Source organism: Argiope bruennichi, chromosome X2 (genome assembly GCF_947563725.1).
Source record: "Argiope bruennichi chromosome X2, qqArgBrue1.1, whole genome shotgun sequence".
NCBI classification, from domain to species: domain Eukaryota; kingdom Metazoa; phylum Arthropoda; class Arachnida; order Araneae; family Araneidae; genus Argiope; species Argiope bruennichi.
The window spans coordinates 66,185,239-66,206,787 of NC_079163.1; the positions used below are offsets into that span (position 1 = coordinate 66,185,239).

Below are 21,549 nucleotides of genomic sequence, written 5' to 3' on the forward strand. Positions count from 1 at the left end.
TTTCTTAGTTAACTTTAATTAAAGTTCTAAGATATGACATTATTTGGGATTTTTTTTTATTAAAGTTTGATTTATTTAATACAACCGAATCGTGTTTGCTTTTTAGCACTATAAAAGTCTAATTTAAATTCAAAGAGTTTTTAAAAATTTATAATATATTTAATTTTATTTTTAAATTATTTATGAGATAATATATACATGTAAACAAACTTAAAGTGTTGGAGGAACGAAAGCCAGGTCGTAGGCTTAAAGCAATCCAGAGTTTGCGCTTTTAAAAACTTAGGATTGTTCGAGAATCTTCAAAAATATTCCCTAGCTCTTTTGCGATCTAATAACCAGCCCAAAAACCGATGGCATGTTCAGACGAAATGTCAGAAGTCTTCATAATTACATAAATTATTTGAACTTTTACGTGTCGTTATGAAACATCGTCGCATAACGATATCGACGCCCCAGCTCCATATTAGACAAAAGGTATATTTTAGTGAAACCTAATTCCGTAGCCGAGACCTTCCCGCTCAAATCAACGAAGCGCATACAAATTATTAGAGAATGCAACATTTAGTCGTCACGTTAATCTATTTTATTCCATATTGCAGACAAAGTCTTCGAAGGACTTAATTGACTAAGATTCATTGACTTCTAAGAAATTAAAAGCAGTAAGGGCAGGATGAAAGATACATTTGTTTAAATTATACAAACATATTATAATGATTATCGATTGAAAATCCAAGGCAAATTCTAAATTTTCATAACTAAGATGTCGACATTTCTGCTCGCATTGCCGTTTATCTTCCATTCTATTTCGTTTTCTGAAGGAGTTCGTGTTAATTTTTATTCTGAAACTCAAGCTTACTTTGTTTGAAATGAAAATTGCTTTTTAGAAAATCAAATTCGATGACATTTTATTTTTCAACGGTATTATATTATTAGCATAATTTTTCTGTATGTGAGTAGTCACATGCAAATTTATAAGCGCTCTTGCCATCTTTTCTTACTGTAACCAAAGAACTTTTAATAATAAAGAAGTCAACAAAACTTCTCAGCCAATGATTAACTATCAAGATTCATTTATGCGGAGATGAAAATTGAATGGTAAAGCAATATCTACGACCGAAAATGCACAGTTTGTTACTGCAGTCAATTAAGTGGAAGCTCGCGTAAATGTTGATAATCTTTTTAGGTATTCAAAGGATGATTTTTGCTGGTATCTTTTTATTTATAAGCTACTTAATATCATTTTCAGTTTGGCCTACTATTCTGATCAATTGTTTCGGGCAATTTGATTCCCTATCTTCGCGATCCTTCTTTTGAATACCGAATGAACATCATTTCTTTTGCTATTTGAATAGGGCGTTGCCTTCCTCTCATACGAATCCCCGTTTCTGTTGTGCCATCCACATAAGTATTTACTTGTTCAACTTCGGCCATGACCGAACCTTTCATTTCGAGCGCTGATTTTAATCGAAACAATAGAAATGCGATACGCTTCGCGGTGGCACGAAAGTTTTATTTTCACAACACTCCTTTTGCGACACATGGAGGGCCATTTTTCATTTCACGCATCAAGCAAAAAAATCATATTTTTTAATTTAAAATATTTATTCTATAAAAGAAAAATGATAATTCGGTGAATGTGATGCCATAAAGAGTTAAAAGTTGGAATAAAGCGCCAAATACAACTGGCTGCAAGTTTCGAATGGTGACTCTTCTTCCCAATTTATCCTTCAGAAATAAATAAAAAATAAATTTGTACGTGAACCCTTAGCATTTTTCGTAAGAAATGTCACCGTACGGGTGATTTCCATTTCTAATATCTGAATGACCCGCTTCATGTCTTATGGATAGGTGAATGAAATCATTATTATACCTCTATAGAGTAATATTTGGAAGTTACGCGTCATATACTATTGCACATTAAATTAGTATTGTTTGAGCAACTTATATCCTACACATTCTTTATATCATCTGAAATGAATTTTTATATAAGAAACAATTATGAGCAAAACATTTAATTTCATTTAGATTAAATGTATAAGTCTGTCGCTTTTGACGACCAGTTCTAATTAAAACCGAAACCGGCTATAATGAGGCTTAATAAATTAAAAAAGACCTGCGTTTATACAAAGTTTGAACAAATTTTTTAAAAGTACCTGCATTTTTGCTTTGGAGAGATATTTAATAATATATTCTTAAACTGAGAAAAGTAATTTTGAAGTAATCCAAAGTATTAGGTTATTTTTGTTATCACTTATCTGACAGCAAAAATTCTGACCGGAGGATAAAATTCTTTGTAATTCATCAGTTCCAGTTAAACCACTGCAGATTTTAAAATTCATTGTAATTCATCAGTTTCATTTAAACCACTGCACATTTTCAAATTCGTTGTAATTCATTAGTTTCATTTAAACCACTGCACATTTTCAAATTCGTTGTAATTCATCAGTTTCATTTAAACCACTGCACATTTTCAAATTCGTTGTAATTCATCAGTTTCATTAAAACCACTGCACATTTTCAAATTCGTTGTAATTCATCAGTTTCATTTAAACCACTGCACTTTTTTTTTCTATTATAAAAACTGATTCAGTGAAATGTTAAGTTTTAATTCATTATTAAAATGCATTCTTAGAAATTTATATGCTTTTTAAATGTTTTTATAAAGTTTGAAATTAAAATTGTTATTGTGGCTTAATTGTTATCGTTGGATATTGGCTGTATTTAACCCATCACACACTTGTTACGACTGACTACAATAGAGAAATATTAAATATAAACTAAATGTAATGCAAACACAGATTAGCATTTATAAATGACTTTCTATTCAATAATTCAAATCGGTGATAACGAATTATGAAGTTAAGTAAAATCTCCTTTATCTTTTTTTTAAATTCATGTTTCAGAAAAACACGATTTATTCACTTGAATGAATTCTGTTTTGAAACTGATCTCCTACAGCAGTTCCTTTTTGAATGGGATGCCCCAATTCATATTTTATCCGTGCACATCCTATTTAAAGGTCAGGCGCGTGGGAATTATCTATGAAAGTGAATCGATTGTCAGAGAATGAATGCGATAAATATTACGATTGTTGATGGGTAGAGAGAATTTTCCTGAAAAGAATGCTCGACTTGATATTTCACCGTGCGTATTTCTAACTTTCGGCTTTATGAAAATAAGGATGGGCTCATTAAAAAAATAATTGCGAAAATTCTAAAAAATTGTTTGAGTATTGAACCAAAATCGGAACTGGAAAAAAAAAAAAAACTAGTTGGAAAAGAATAAATTAAGAAGCTAACGTGCGATTTTAATTCGGAATCAAAGAAATACTTTCTCATCTGGCTTTTAATTCTGTCGTTTTAAATTAAAGAATTCAATTTTTAAAGACATATTCTTGATTTAGCACTTACTTCTTAAAAACTTGAATTAAAATATACAAATGGTTGAAAAGAGAACTACTTTTAATGAAAAGACAGCTCTGGTGAGTTCGTTGAAAATTGAAATCTTAAAATTTCAACCTGTGGATAAATATTTTTTTTAATGAATCTCACTCGGAATATTTAACTTTTAAACTCCGTTGGTGCTTTTTTGTTTGGCAAATCTTTTAATTAAAACCTTGATATGTTTACTTTCTCTGCTAAATGAAATGCAAATTTTTTTGTTATCTATATATTGTAATGAGTCCTCGTTTAATTAATTGTGTATGTGTAGTAAATTTCTATTCATTTATTTGGCTTTTATACTATCTTAAATAAATAAAAAATGAATATATAATTTTCTTCTTGAAATGAAACGTGAACTTTTTTCATTTGGATACGATGAACCCATTTATGATTCTTTGTTACTGCTACCAATGAAGGCAAGTAAATTAGATGAATCCATTTTAAAAGAGCTCTAAATGAGATCAGACCTCGTATTGTCCTACCTCAAGGTGAACCTGAATGTCCAGATTTTATTTGATATTTTTTGAAAGAATTTTATTTCGCATAATTATGACGGTTTCTTTTCGTTTGAATTCATTTTCTTTTTTGTGAAATTCGCTAATATTAAATACGTGGTATCCATAATTATGTGTCAGAAGTAGAAAATTTCAAGAGAAACATTTTCCCTACAGCAAAACCATTTTCCCCTTCGGAATTCTGCTTTTTAGATTGAAGTACAAATGAGGGAATTCTTTCTAAATATTCGCATGCGCTTTATTCTTTCCATCCTGTTTTAATAGGAAGAAAAACAAAAGTGAGTTTAAAAAAATATTTTGAAGGAATTTTAATGGGTCATTTAATTATTATGAATAATTGATTTTTTTTATGAATAGTAGTTTCAAAAAAACATCAGAATATTTTTGAATTATATGCATTTTTGCAAGCATAAAATTTGGTAACAATGAATGTGCTTAAAAATTTCAATAAATTGAAAATAACTCAAGTAAACATGTGACAGAATTACTGAATGCATTTTGTCGTTTCTGGTTTCGGCATTAAAAAATCAATAGCCAAGTTAAAAATTATAAAAGAATTTTGGTAATCGTAGATTCGATTAAGTAAATAATGATGTATTATTTGTGGACATAATTTTATGGTATTTTAAACCTGCATCGGTTTCATTGAATTTTCACGCGCACCACTTTGGACCCAACACTTTCTGTTTGCCGGAAAAAAAAAAATTCTTATCCGGTGCCGGCATTGTAAAATGCAATGGATGAACTAGCGGTTAATAATGAACTCAATGAATAGAACTTGTAGATTAAGGGGAAAAAACCACGCCTTATAACCCGTGGCGTGGGAGTGGTACTGTCTTCAAATTCATTTTTGTTGCAACCAGACAAGTCCGTTTGTGGGTCAAATTAAGGTCACTGACGTGGGAAAGAAGTGGATAAATAAGAAAATAAATAATTTCGATGGAAGAATTTGATTTCACCTTTAAAAACTGGTTATATTTAAGATTAACTCTTTGCTTGTTCGGGACTAGTTGAATTAGTTTTCTCGGGAAACTAACACAGCTGGCCTTGTATGTGCTGCGTCAAATAGTATGGAATAGTTATTGCTGTCAAGGAGATAATGCAAAATGAAGAATTAGCATTCACATGAACTCAACAAAAATGGATTTACAATTCAAAATTATGTTTACAGGCGAAGCTCCCCTCTAACACGAGTCTGTAGCAAGAGAGAATTTAATTCCTAGAAGTAATAAATTATTTATTACTCGAGTAATGATACAAAATCGATTCGATCTGAAAATTATAAGGTTCGTTCATCCGCTTCAGGAAAAATTAGCTTTTTTGGAAGTAAATTTATTATTAAAAAATAAAGTAGTTTCATCTATTTCAGATTGCGCTGAAAGTCTTAACCCTTTGAAAGTAAATGATCTTTTAATTTCAAACCAATCGCAAACACATCATATAAATATTCTCATGCAACAATATTGGACGTTTCAAATATACACCAAAATTAAACGTTACATCAATTGTGGTATTTGAGAAAACTGTAGTTTGCTTCGAAGTTACTATAGAAATTTCAATTTATTTCTAATTATTTAATTGTGCTTTTAGAAGTTAACTTTATTCTTTCCCTTGTCCTAAAGAATAAGTGTGCAAAATATGGTTTAAATCGGGCCAGTCGTTTAGGAAGAGATGTGGAACATATATTCGTACGTACTTAACCACAATGAGTTTTATTTATATTAAAATTAAAGTGGAGTATATTTTAAAATTTCATCAAAACACAAGGAAATGGGAAGACGATATCAGGGAAGATGAAGTATCATCATGATTATCAACTATTCCTGAATTTTGAAATCCCGGTAAATTCAGGAGGAGAGAAGCGAAAAAGAGAACGCAATTATAAGGAATTGCAACTGTTTTCATAAGCTCACTTACCATCGAAATTGTGGCAGGTCTAAAGAATGTAAAGGGAAAGTATTTATTGAAGAGAAGATAAAATAAAAATATAAATTTTAATCCATCTTATTCCCAAATGCGAAATAGTTTTAAGAACAACTGTGATTTTGTGATTGGAAAAGCATTGCATTCTTTGCAATCAAAACGAACAATTTTTAAAAATCGGTTATCAAAGAGATTTTCTCTTTGAAATGTGTAGTCATTTGATACTATTAGCGGCAATTATATTGTACTCGAATATTTTTCCATGGCGACATGTTCAGAATACAAAGAAATAACAAATGCATCATCTGGATAAAATGACTGATGTCAAACATATGTTGATTTGAATTTTTTTTCAATATTTATCTTTTTATTAACACTTAGCAATTTCGACTGGAAAAGGGTAAGACGTGGCTGCTAGAACGTTTCTTTTGAAATTTAGAAGGAATCGCATGCTCTTCTGACAGAATTGTTACATCATATGTTCTATGGATACATAACATTTACTGGACGTGAAACTAATTCTAAAATCTTCCAATTCTTCTTACCGCATTTGTAAAGTTTCAATTTAACTTTAATACACGTTTAATGACCTTTCACAATGGAAACAAAATAATAACTTCGTCTTTGTTTCTTTAATTGCAGCGAGCTATCTAATAAAGAACGAAGAAGCTTCATCCATTAACCATTTTAAGTATCTTGATTTCTTAGTAGGGCACTACGCATTGCATGAGATAAATTGAAGCTGATACTATCAGATGACCCTTCATTCTACTTATTTACTTTAGAATTTTAGCACGTGATACTTTTGGAATGGCAGCTTTGAATATTCATCTTCTCCAAGATCAATGTTGTTCACCTTTCTTTTTTTTTTTTATTCCGGCGTGTTAGATTGTAGATTCGGCTATCTAATGCCTGTAATCTGTTTCGATCTAAGAGAGCTTTTTCAAGACTAAAGTTTTCTGCTAACATTCAGGTGATAAACGACCTTAACCTCCAGATGACAAGTTACATAATATTACGTAATTCGCCATGAATAAATGAGCATTCTTCTAATATTATTCTTGCGATTTCTTGCTTTCATGTATATCAGAAAAATTCGCTAATTTTGGTACAATTTTTTTGTCTTAAATTAAATGGTTAATAGATACAGAGTTTAGAAATCAAAATTAATCAATTAATATTAAACTCCAGTCCTTTTTTGAAAGTTTATGTGATTTAATATATGATGGATGGAAGTATATTGAATTCTATTTAACATTATATAAACAATCTGATATTTAACTTTTTGCCAAAAAGCTGTTCAAACACAGTGCATTAACATTGATTCTAAGAGAGCATTTTAATAACTCGGTAATAAAATCTTCCCAAAATTTTGAAGTTATTATTGTTTTAGAAAAAAAGCGAGCAATTTGCAACGCATAGGATTAACGAACTCTTGTTAAATATATGTATACGATATAAATATAACGAGAGATAGTACAAAGAAGGACGAACAATATTTGCCATAGAACGTGGTGCTGTAATTCATTTTCTGTAATAAGAAGGGTTACTTGCTCAAAACAATGTTTTATTATAGAAAGAAAAAGTGGTTGAAGTCGTATCACCTGCGCCATATGTATATTTAAGGAGTTGTTCAAAGTATCTTCCGTGTTGACCAACCCAAAATGATGAAAAAATAACTCATCATTCGGTATATTTTTGCTGTGACATCCGTAGCAGTAGAGATTTTTGCGTCGTGATCTTTGACGAAATTCATAAACATAGACATTTTAAAAGCTATATCTTTCAGGCAACTTATCTTTTCAATGAAAAAAAAGCCCAGAATTAATTTATATTTTATATCTTATCGATCCCTTGGGGTACATCGTTTTTAAAGATCTTTCTTATGACGATGGGGAAAAAATCTATCTAATCCATCTCATATAAAATATTTTTTATGGATCAAATCGCTGCTACAGATGGGATAGAAGTTACTCCAGAAACTCAAAATATACAGTGAGTTTGAAAGATATTAGATGAATCATCGAGTGTGCCATTCATGTGCAATTTCAATTTTTTTTACCGTCTAATTAAGATTAACGTGGAAGATTAACATTTCCCTTTATTGTCAGAACTATGGTCCTGAATTCTAGAAAATATTATATGTTATGCTGTAAGGTTTGACTTTTTTCTTTTGTAAGTTTATGGATAAGTAGTATATATGTAGAAATTAAAAGCATGTTTCTTAAAAAAAAAAAAAAAAACTGATTATATTCAATCAACTTTCCTGTAGAGTGACCCATTGAAAAATTTCGATAGATTTCTTAAAACCTGCTTTCACATAATAGAGCTTAACAAGCGTGAACATTTCCCAAATGATTTCGGCGCATTTTTCTACCCCTCACTCAAATATCTTTTAATGAGACAATTATATAATTAAATTTTTATAAAACAGGATCTGTATACTGATACAGCACAGGATGAATTTAATAGTGCTATTGGAATGTTAAATGGCGCTTTCATTACCAACCTTTGAAGAAAAAGATAATTATTGTTCAAAAGAATAGGTATTCTGCATTTTACTAAATAGACTTAGACATGCTTGAAATTAAAATGTAAAGCAATCAAGTATACTCATTCACAAACTCGAAAAGAAAGTTACTTTAATATTTAGTACTAGCTTAGTTGTCTTGTTCAGCGTATATAAAGAAATGTTATATTCAATTGCCAACGGCAAAGTATTAATTTCAAATCTACATATTTCATCTACATTTTAAGTACTAAATTATTGTAAAAGCACATCCTTAAGGATGGCAAAGTAGGGTTTTTTAAAATATATTTTATATTAAGCGCCTTGAATATTTAATCATGATACAATCTCTCTAACTTGCAGTTTCTTCAATGAAGCCTCATTTTCAAATTTTATTGAACTGTCATACATGTTATTTTAAAATGAGGTTACAGTTTGAAAGTGTTAAGAGAAACTTCTATTAAGAATGCCTTAGTTTCCCTGAGATCTTTAGTTATCTGATTGGTGCTATCATATGATTTATTAATCTTTTCTTGAAATTGAAATCTCAAAAAATGAGATTCAAAGTGCAAGAATTTTCTCTGCAAAAGTAATAAACATTTTGAGTCAAAATTAAAATTTGATTACTTTTTGTGAAGCTTAACACATATACATACTGTCCTAGTAAAGTGTTTTCCCACCCATTACCTGTGAACTGTACCTCCAATGTTTCTCCTCCACCCGATGAAATTCGAGTTTCCGGACATGCATTTCTATGCGATTTTGTTTGGATTTGCATTTTCTACCTTTTTTGAAAGTTTGTACGTTGAGTTTTGAATCGCCCTGTATATTTTCCAATGAAACGCAGTAAACTGCCAAAGAATCCCTTTAAAAACAAGCAATGCCTTATTGGAAATGAAAAGGCATTTCATTGGTCGCAATAGAATGACATTTATTACTTCACTTTCTCAGTTTCTCTAGAAAAAGAACGATTGATCTTTTTATACCGAATAAGCGATTTGGCATAATTCAAATAAGTTTATATTAACTATTTGCCTGGAATTAGAAGTATTCAGTTATTGGCTGTTGTTGTAAATTGAACGATGATAGTGCAAAATATGTCATTTGCCATGCGGACGCTTTCTCTTTTCCAAAGGCTTTCAACTCATTGGTTGTAGTTTAACTTAACTATAAACATTGTTTCATATATACCCGTCAAAAAAATCCATCTGGCGAGTACCGGTGTGTGTGAGCCAATTTGTTTTGACCATTCATTTTCCAAATTCCATTAAGATAGCTTTCATCCACGACTGTAATACAGAATCCTGATAGAAGTATCATTTTTCATTTTCAAACATATCTCGAATGCGTTTGAGTTCAGGTAAATTTTATCGGTCATCGTATTTTAAAAAATACCTACACAATTTACATCTGATAAATTTACATGGTGTTCCACTGTCTAACTAAAGCTAACTGAGCCTTTTTTTTATGAAAGGGGATAGAAAAATTGCAATTATTAAAATTATTGCATTAATCAACTTCCCTTAGCTGGCATAACTCTCCGTTTGAATTCGCAAATTTCAGTTAACTTTGAGTTATCTTATTAATGTTTTGAAATAATTATTCAAATGGTGCATAATTACAAGGATATCCTGAATTTTTTAATGATTCTTGCATTTTTATCCAATTGAAAGGTTTTATTGCAGATTGTATTTACATTACTGTGATCGATTAATAATTCAAATCAAAAGTTAATACACAAACTCTGATGTTTCCATGGTTGATGGAGGATTCCATTGAAAAGGCAAGAAAATCAGGGGGGGGGACCGGATGACGATTGCTGCGTAAAGGGCCAAACGTCACGCATAGTTAGCCATGAAAATCCCGTTTCGCGTGAAAAAACTTTCCCGAATAAATTTTATTTAGTAGAAAGGCCAGGCGAGGAGCTTTATGCTTAACTAATTTGACCTAGGATTGTTGCCGTACATACTGCACGTTAGTGCATTGTTGGATTGCAAAATTTTAAAAATAATGTTAAATTTCATTTTACTTATTTTGTGCGATTTCTTATTAATGAAATAAAAATTGCAAATATAAATCGGTGCAAGAATATTTGTTAGAATAATTCTCATTTTAAAGCTTTTGTTGAAATTTAATTTACTACGACACTTGTTGTTCACCAGTGGAAGATTAAACAATAGCATTTATTTTGTACGCTTTTGTGTACTTTAGCGAAAAATTTGACGCCATAGCCAAAGATGGAGTTCAGTTACTGTATAGTTTTGAAAAGCTGATCTCTTGAACTGCTGCTTAGAAATCAAATTGATATCAATTTAAAGAATGATTTTTGTTTGATACTTTTCATAGCTGATTCTCATTCCTGGAGAAAAATCCTAGCTTTGGAATCGGTAGTTTAGCTTGATATTAATAATTAGGTTTTCAGGTTTTTGATGCTTATTCGTTAATTGTCTTTAACCTGTATGCTATATTGGACATTTTCCTTGTAATAAAGGTAGAGCTAAAAAAACAATTCTTAAATTTCTTTCTATTGTGTTCTCTTCTCTCTATTCTTCTTCCTATTTTTCAAGGAAATATTCCTTTTTCATATACTAAGAGAAAGTATTGCAATCATCAGGATCTCTCGAAAAGCAGATTTTGCGAATGTAAAACGAGCTGGATGAATATGGTCTTCTCATCCAAGTTCGCCATAGGCTTGGGAACAAATAGAAGAATAAAATTAAGCATTTTGGTGAAATTTGGAGAACTCTCTTGCTTATTGAGTCCAATACAAATTTGTCTTAGTAACTATTTTATTATAATGTATTAGCAATATTCATTCTACAATTTACACAAATTGCCGCTTTAAATAGTTCTCACTCTGTTATTGTTAAAAGAAATTCAAATATGGCATTTGAATATTGTATTTCAATATCACACTTGTATCACGCTGTAGTTTTGAGCTTTAGAAAGAAATATATATTGAAATCCATATATATTTTTTAGTACAAAAGCATCAATATTAAATATAATATGTTTTAAACTGGTTCATTAGAGCCTTAAATAGTTATACAATTCTTTCATAAGGAATATTTGCAGTCCGGAAATATTTAATATTCAAAATCCTGTGTTGTCAAACCATGTTACACTAAATACCAATGCATTTAAATAAGGTGTAAATTCCTGACGCAGATTTTGAAATAAAGCATATATCATAACACATTTACCCCCCCCCCTTCCCTTAACCTGCAATTTAAGAAAAGAAAGTTCAGATTTCAGTGTAAAAGCACGCAGAAGCATTTGAAAATGAAAGGAATTTGTCACGATAATAAAAGCAGGGAGCAATCTCCTGTGTATAATCCAAGGTGGATACGGTCAAAATCGCGTAAGAATAGCGTCAGAAACGCGTGACATCACTCACAATAGAAGACGGAAGTGAAGAAGATTCAGTCCCTCGCAGATTAGACCACAATGAAAACGGCATTTTGTTCACGATCTGAATGCAAAAAATAACCTGAATTACAGATAAGCTTAGTTATTAAAGTTGAGCAATACTTTCCAAAAAATGCAGTCATGTAAATGACTGCTGTAAGTAAAAACCGTTTATTCGTGGTACAAATGATAAATCTATGTGTTAATATATCCTAACAATTTAACAACAATTTAAAATACCATAATATGGTATCGCTGATAGCGTTAGTTCAATTTGAAAATCTCAAGTATTTCTTGGCAGTTTTAAAATTTTTAAAAGAATTTATATTAATTTTAAGGCTTTAAATAGAAAATGTGTATAAAATAATTTAGCTAAGCTATAAAATCCTCTTGTGATTTGGTCTAATATCAGACCAGACGACTGCCAGATTAGCAAAAACGCCGGCTCCTCAGAATTCCATTTCTAAATTCTATTTTAACAGCAGAATGTTAGTCAACAAAATAATACACAAACACAATTCAAAATCCTCCTACTTATGTCGCGCCAAGCTCGGTGAAATGCCTATGTGGCGAATTTCTTTCTTCGATAATCCTAACTTGAATTTCCGAAAACGCTGGATTATTATAAGAGTCTACTATACTTCCAAAATTATTTGACAACAAAAACATTTAAATTGGTATGAACCTGTGTTTTCCGATAATATTGGCATCATTTTGTTATGAAGTTAAAGGAGTCTGAAGATTTATCCTCGACGTCAAATAAAATCAAAATTGAAGTACGTGTATTTTTCATAAGATATATTAAATAAAATTCGTCTCGATATGGTCTTTGATGAAATATTCTTCGAGATAACATTTATCAACATTAGTTTTACCAAAAGTAAAGCAATGTTAAAGCTAAAACACATAACTTGAGGTCATATTTAAATATCTTTTCTATTCCTCAGAAGGTCGCCTTCTTTAATGGGTACGAATGTCCACATCCCGAGGTTCCCAGGAATCTATGCTCTATGTTTATCCTCCTCCACGCCTTCAGCATTTACTATCTACTTGCATCCCTCGATGGAAGCAAGGACGTTTACCATGAGAAGCTGTTGTCGCACTATTTGCTTCTTGCTTCTCGTGGACAGGTGAAAACTCTACGTAATATCCATGCATATCGACTCCTTAGACGGCTGGTGCATTGTTGGTCCGGTAGATTAGTCACTTATGTGACTAACCTGCTGTTCAAGCAAGAGTTAACTCTCTGGGAGTTGGCACTGAGAGTGGGCAACTTTTCTGGAGGCGACTCTGAGCGTATAGGCTTTGGCTGACATCAAGGAAGTGCTTAGGCTGGGAACTTCGAGGCCCATTATCTGCTTTCCTTTGTTGGACTTCATGTTGTGTAGCGAGCGCCACGAGGTCGGAATACGACTATTTTTATTACTCGAATGTGGAAAGATTAAATATGGAGCGTGTCATTATCGATTGTATCAGCAAATATGTTAGTTTTTATTCCGTCAGTGTCCAATACTGCTCAAACTTTGTTCCGCTTTTCGCTATCCACAAAGAAATAATAGGAAATAGTGGAGAACTAACTTAAAAAAATTACGTCTAGTGACTTAATAGAAACGATGTTCTGTTTACAAAGTAAATACTTTCTTCCAGGCAGAAAACTTCTGAGTATCCTAAAGTGCATGATTCTGCATGAAGTTTAATTTCATTTGTAGTGTAGTATCCAAAATCGAACTTCTCAAATCATCAGAAACTGAATTTTTTAATGAATTGTCTGATAATGTTGCCATTTAAGTAAAACGAATCTTTGCAAAAAAGGTTACCGAATTTTATTGCATCGTGCTTGTAATTTTAACTTTTAATAAAGGTAAACTTCCCAAATCAACCCAAACTCGATACTTGTATAACCATATTCGACTTTACGTTCAAAATTTAATAAAATGTTACAAATGCCAACCCTTTGGTCATTCAAATGCTGCCTGATGTGGCGCACAGGTTTGCTCTCTAGATATGCGCAATAAGGCACTTTGTTCCAGATTGTCAATTGGAACCCAAATGCGCAAATTCTCCACGTAGTGCGACATGACAACAACAACAACAACAACAACAAAGAATCAGAAATTAAGAACTACAAATAGCTCCTATGCCGAAGCACGTAAACTATGTCAGCTTACAACTGTTCCGTCATTTGCCACCATCGTCAAACGAAACAAATCTATCCAAATTCTTGAAAAATTTATCTAAACCAATTCCAGTATTACGAGTCTGCTCTGTACTTCATCTGAAACACCTAACAACATTAGCTGAAATCTGTAACATTATACACTCTCGAAAAAGAGAATGGCCAAACAAGATTCCATAGTTCAGTCGGATTGAAAACTCGACAAATTATCAGATTGCAGCATCCATTAAACATTCTAGTATCTCAAATAGCGAATCTAAACGTAAATTTTCAATTTATCAGCTTGGATTCAATGTTCAAACTGTTGGATTCAATGTTAACAAACACTTCTTTACGTCACAGAAATTGATGATTTCAGTGACTGCAACATTGAAGAAACCATTGAAGACATAACCCTTGAGCTAGGAGTACAGTACCATCTACATGATGAATTCATTTTTGTCCTTTATTGTATATGAAAGTGAAGATTAAACAAAAAAATGATATTTAGCTGAAGAAATTATAATTGTGGCTCTATAAGTTGACATTTGTCAAGCTTATTTTAATTTCCGAATTCTTTTTTCATATTTTGTTGAAAAATGATTTGCATTTTAATGTTTTGACATTTTAAAAATTACACTAATATATTATCTTAATATTTTACCGCATTGTATTAATTTTTTTTATATGCATGCACCATTTGTTTAGATTATATATGTTTAACCAATCTGGTCAAAGATGGCTTTTGCACTATTAAACTCAACTAAACGCACGCACTCACACTCGCTCGTTCATTCACTCAGTTAATCAATCAATCCAAGTCGCAGAACAATTGATTTAGTCTTTATGGAGCATTTAAGTTAAGCAGAATAGATTTAGTCTTTACATGACGGGAAGTGAATGATATTCATTTGAATAAGAATTTACTCAAAACGATTGATAATTATTTTGGAATCGGGCAAAATGAGGATATGATTTTTATCCATAAAGGAAAGCCTGTCAGAAACCATGTTTCCTTGAAGTGAAAATAAGCATTTTTATTAACGTAGTACATTGTAAATATTTTATTTTAAAGTAATGATTATAATCTGCATTCCAACGATAAAATTTATTTCAAGATACTAGAAAAACGTTATAATAATGGATTTGATTTTAACGGCATTAGCGTTGTAAGACTGTCTGGTCCATTTATTGTTTAACTAACTATTATCTGTAGTTAATAAACAGAATTGCTGTTTATTCTTAATTTATAAATTGTAAATGTCTTCTTTGTTATGAAAAAAAAAATCTTCTTGCTGAATTTATGCAATCCGACTTCGAAAATAGTTTGAAGACTTACTCGGGAATTTTTTCTACTGAATCGGATAATTTCATAAATTTCGGTGAACCAATAGAATGATTCTATACAACTAGAAAAAAAGGTACTGATTTTGTTTTTGGAATTAACATTAAGTACAAGTTTCTCCTCTGTTGAAAGTCATTAATAAAAATCGTAAGTTTATGCAAATTATCGACTGAAAGGCTTATTCCTAGTCTGAATATTTCTTAAATACTTTTAATATTTCAGTTTTTGCCCATTTTAGATTCATTTAACTTATTTATCCAGTAATTTTTATCGAAAAATACTACATTCTAAATATTAATTATTCCAAATTGAATTATTTTTAATTTAATTTTCTCGAATTTCTAATGGATTGCTTCCCTCCCTTGAAAAAAAAAAAATCCGTTTTTGATTCTTTTCCTTATTATTTTGGTTAGGGGCTGTTGCTTGGAAATTTATAAATACGAAATGCATAATTTGGAAAGAAAGTGACAATATGCGAGAGCTTTATCAGTAATATAGACAGGACGTTATTTTTATCTCCGATTCTGAAGATTACTTTACCCATCACACAGATAAAGTAATGTTGAGAAATATTAATAAAAATTATCCTCATGTAATAGGTTTCGGATTATCGAAAAATGATTTTAATCGCCTTTAAATTTTTGATCACTTTCTCACTATTTTCTTTTTTTACTCGCGATTCAAGTGTTTGGGGGAAATATCGATGGTCAGCTTAGAAAATTAGGAGCCGAGGAGAGTTTACTGGCGTTTAGCAAGAATAATCGTTTGAGAGACGTCGAAAGTATTTGTAGTAAGATTGCCTAACATTCTTGCCAGCAACCAACCGATATTCAATTGATGAATTCCAACATCCTCCAAGTTCACATCCAAATACCAAAAATCGGTTCACTTTATGTGGAAATAATTTATATGGATATTATTTTAAAATAACCAATAAATATCTTGTCATTTCAGTTCTCTATATTAGATAATCGTGATTTTTAGAGGAACAAATTTTTCTAAATGGTCAATGTTAATTATTTTCAAGAATTGCCCGTTACGATTTGGAGAATCAAATTAAAAAAAAAAAATTAACGGATGAAATCGGAAAACAAAGCATATAAAAGTATATCAACCGCAATTGTTCAGGTCGGATATTAGCCTATATATCTCATAGGTGGAACTGCCCTTTGCCTACTCATCTAATTCTAATACAATATTAGATATACATATTCAAATACTTTGTTTGTGCAGGACCATTATTGAAAGTTCAGCTTATTCTACTTCTATATTTCCATGTTAACAAAAACTTACGGTAGAAAGCCTTTTAAATATTTCTCATCTACTGTAAAAAGAAGAAACTTTCTTTTTGCAACGATCTCTTTTTAAAGACCCACCTTAAACGTGTTTTCTTTCTTTTGACCTGCCTAACGAGGGCAGTGAACTGTGTTAAACAGAGACGAATGATTTGAAACAAGATTTCAAAGTGTGGGAACCGCTATTTCTTTTGACAAGCCATGCAGGGAGAGTAAAAAAAATTCAATTTCTGAAAGGAAGGCCCTGACTGTACGAAAAGGCCCTTTAGTCGATGATAACTTTATCATAAGGTCTTGAAGCCTATTCTTAATTAATTTTAAGAAATGCAAAAAAAAGGTGTCATTTAGGTTATTATAAATGCCAATTAACAATGCGAAATACTTCTGAAGATATAGCAACAATTATGGGTTTATTTAGTCTATGGTAACTGAGCATGGATAAAAGTCTGACTACTTCATTTGAATGGATTTTTAGTTGATGATAGATTGTTTCATCTATAAAATGTTTTACTTCACATATATTATTGCTTTATAATATTAAGTAGATATACAGAACTATAGAGTTTATAGATAGTATATAGAGTTTAATAATTTTTCAAAATTCTGTTGCAACTAAAAGTAACTAGAATTAATTCACTTTAAGCAAGTGTGCTACCAAATTTATGCGCTAAAAATTAAACTGAAGCCAGAAAATAAAAGGGAAAAAAAGTAACCATCAGAATTCCGCCTGTTTTTCTCTGTATTTTGCCATTGCCTTCCTTCTTCACTAGGTGCATAAATTATTTTATCATTTCATGAAATATATTTTTTTCCATTCTTCCTTTCAGTTCTTCCCGAATTCAAATAATTCTTTGCCATTATTTGTCATCATGATGTGCACCTAAATATTCAATGGAGTTAAGGTAGGGGTCTTCGGAAGATAGTTCTAAGTCTTGTGTGCCCGATATAGCAAGAATTCCTTCACAATTGTTGATGTGGGGGAAAAGGTAGTAGTTTCGTGACACCAATTTCTCAATGTTAGGGGCAACATTTTCTTTCATCATAGTTAAGTGGTCTTTCTTCTTAGAGCACCTTCAAACCATAGCTAGGTCACTTGCATGTTATTTTTTTAAACCTATATTATCGCTTTATTCGATCTCGGTATTTTTACCTACTTCTTTGTGTCAAAATTTTAATATTTTTTTTATCACGAATTAAAATGTTATCCTAAAAATTCAAGTTTATTTTAAAATTGTTCTGGTAATGCTTGGCAAATTGCAGACACTTGTTCTGGTTTGCTTTAGATATAAATGGTTTTTTACCTGGAATCTTGCCATATAATTCACGTTTATTAAGATTCCTTCTTATAACTTCTGTATTTCCCCTAGAAACTCAGGTACGGGGGGTGAGAAATTTCAGTATCCTAAGCAGGATGTTGCTGTCTTAGTGGATACAATAATGATGTGGAGCTCAATTCCACTCCGATGATGGATCGTACCTCTTAAGAAATGGAAGCATAGGGCGCGTCGAAATGGGGTGTATTATGTGTTCACCACTGTGTCTATTTTAATTTTCATCGTAACTTTGCCATTCTTAACCCCAGGTGCAGGTAATTCTTTTGTAGTTAAGCACCTGTATATTCTTACAGGAGGTAAATCTGTTTAGAGGATTTGAAGATTTCTATATGGGGATCGGTTCAATTTTCTGATAGGTACATTAATGATGTAGAACTTACTATCCTCACTCTGATCACAGGTCATTCTGAGTCGGAAATGGACGCATGAGCCTTTCTGAAATGGGTGGCTATAATGCGTGCACCGTATTGCCCAATTTAATTTTCGTAGTGACACATTCATTCAGATTGCCCCAGACTCTTTACCCAAAGCAGGATCAGCTCCATGCAATTATAGCACCTACACTTATTATCTTTCCATATATTTATGTGTCGAATCATTTAGACACTTTTTACAGCAAGTTCTATTGTTTTGACCTCATGTACTACATTTTGAATTTTTATACCTGTAAGTTGCTTGAGTCTTCTGATTCTGTCAACGTTTTGGTCCTCTTTATAATTGGTATATTTGCCTTCTTGTCTGTACAATGACTTCTTTGAACAATTTCTCTTATTTCGCGTAGTAACTTTCTATTATCCATTAAATTTTATTATTTTACCCTTTTTCTATCGATATCTTTTTCACGATGACAAATTCTCTTTGGGATCAGAGGGTTCCAGATTCGAAATACGATTAAAATAAAGAGCCTCCATGTAAGAAACCTGATACAAGCTAAAACTTCACGGTTTAAATGTCCTTCCAAATGGTGTGGCGTGGAAGTTTGCGGTGGGAGGTGCCAGCTCAGACCTTGCTCCTTATCAAATCACGGTTCAAAATTACGAGGTCTGTACCCCTAGTGTTATTCGAAACGGGACATAAATATAGCTAAACTAAAATAAACTCATTTTTCCCCTCAGAAAATTTCCAAAAATCAACAAGAACGAAATTCTGATTTAGAATTAAACTTATTTTAAGATTCTACGAGGGAGAAAAACGATTGTATCTACAAAATTCATACAAATTTGAAGAGAACTTGTCGGCGCTTATTTTTATTTTTTCCCCTTCCTTTAAGCGAGAATTATGGCTACAAGAAATCAATTTCTTCTTTAGTTTAAAAAAATATTTATTAGGATTTAAATTCCTGTTAAGTTGCTTAATATGTAATGTTTGGTCAAATTTGATCTGTGGTCAAATGAGCTGACATCCCTCTGTCCATGTTGACACAAGATGTCAGATTTAATGTGATGTATATCAGAAGCACAGCGGTGATTCGGAGTTCGTGCTGTGAACCTGGAACTCCGAAGACTTCATCATCGTGTCACTATATCCTGTCCCCTCCCCCCCCCCATCCAACCGAGTCGAAAATAGGCAACTTTTGGAAGAACATTAAAGATTATCCTTGTTGGGTAAAAGTACTTGCCAGTCCAAATGGCATCATGAAAATGATTGATATTTAATATTCCTATTATTATTTGATTCTTGGTTAAAGAGAACCTCCTAATCATTCTATTTTTGTATAAGCAAAACGATTATCTTTTTGACATTTTAGAAAAAGTGAGAATAAACTGCATTTGATATCTTGGTTTTAAAACTTCCACAATACGATTGAAAAGGAACTTAATATTTGTGCAGAATGTTCTAAGCCCTACAATGTAGGGTATTAGCAGTTTGTTGAAGTTTTTTGATTTCTACAGCGCCGCCTTCTGAATTTCGAGACTTCTGACTTCAATGGGGGTAATAAATAGTGAACTGAACACACCTTTTAATTTTTAATCGAAGGAAAGATCTTATCTTAATGGTAATAAATTCTCATCTGCTCAGCTTGATCGATCTTAAAGGAGTTCTGTAGCAAGAGATTTTTACTGTGTAAATAAATTTCTCGACGGCTTTGAAATGGAAGTAAAAAAAAATCAAATGTTTTAAGGTAAAATTAATTATTTACTCTCGCAGCAAGAATTTATAATATAAAAAAAAAATCCTAGTTCATTTTTTTTTGTATTGTTGCGTTAAATATATTATAATAATAATAATATATTTAAAGCAAAATTGTATAAATAAATATCACTGCATGTTCTACTAAACTACCAAGAGCAAAAATAATTGGTTTTTATGTTAAAGTAATTAGAATAAATGAATACTGCATATATTATATCTTTTATCAGCAGATATATTCATCAATGATGGTTACGTGGCTTAATATTATCAATAATTATATCAATATTACACTAAGACACTTAAAATAAAAAAAAAACAATTCAGGACATTGTTTAATCAAGCAAAATCATTAATTATTATATTTCCGTATAATTATGATCGTATAAGTTTGTATTTTAGATAAATTTATCATGCTCATGTACTAAATTGGCAAGGCCGTTTTATGCTTGCCATTTTTTTAACCAGTAAAAGTTGTTCAGCTTAAGTTATCTTTCAGCAATTTGTAATAGAATAGTGGTAAATTGATTTTATTTTCGTATAATCTTAATTCTTTTCAAACAAACATTAGGAGTGTTGCATTCTAATAGACAGAAAGGTGCTGAAAATGTGAAATTTCTGGAACCCTGCGAATCGTCTGTAAAACATTTTATTATGAGCATATGTCTTTACTATCCCCATCCCTTAATTTTTTAAATCATTTTTGCCATTACTAATTTTTCTTTAAGTTGAATTATTCTGTTATACAATGGGGAAATGATGCCGATAGCTATTTGTAACGATATGATTGAATGTCGATTAGAATTATTTTTTTAAGCGAGAGTAGCTGATGATTTTTATTATTATTATTTTTCCTTCTTACACAAAATCGTTTCACTGACTCAATTCACCCCCCCCCCCTTTCTGACGTTGTGAATGGCAATCCCTGCCGAGCCTTTTCTTCCTCTCCCGAATCCAGAGGCCAGTGAACCAAGCAGCAGTGTGGGAAAACTTTATCAGCAAAAAATCTTTTGTATTCATTTTCTGAAATAAAATTCTGCTTGGGGAAGACAATCCTCAAGGAAGCAGCGGTTTTTTGTTTTCTTCGAAGGATAATTGGGCGTTCAAATCGACTTCTTTATTTCCATTTTTGAAATGGAAACTCTCTGTGATTTTCAGTCTGACGATGAGCCGGAGTTTTTGCTGTCTGTCTACCTTGAACCAAGGTTGGCCAAGGACACTGCATAGTTAACAAACTGATCGTTTTTCGTTGATTCGATAATCTAAGAAAGATTAAATGAAAACTGATACATTTTCAGAAAAAAAAAAATCTTGACGTAAAATAAACAAATACACTGTCTTGAAAATTTGGGTACAACGATGAAATTTCTACTGACAAAAATTATTTGAAAACTTTTTAACTTTTCTTGTTCCAACATTGGTCCATAAATCGAGCATAAGTTTGTTTCTAATCTTTTCTTTATCATAAATTACGGTTCATGGAATGATTTCA

The 21,549-nt window shown here is 31.4% G+C and overlaps 1 protein-coding gene across 3 annotated transcripts in view; it reads left to right on the forward strand.

The window, feature by feature from the left end:
* LOC129960106 (cyclic AMP-responsive element-binding protein 3-like protein 2) overlaps positions 1-21,549 on the forward strand; it is a 144,728-nt gene that overhangs the window by 54,537 nt on the left and 68,642 nt on the right. The window lies entirely within an intron of this gene.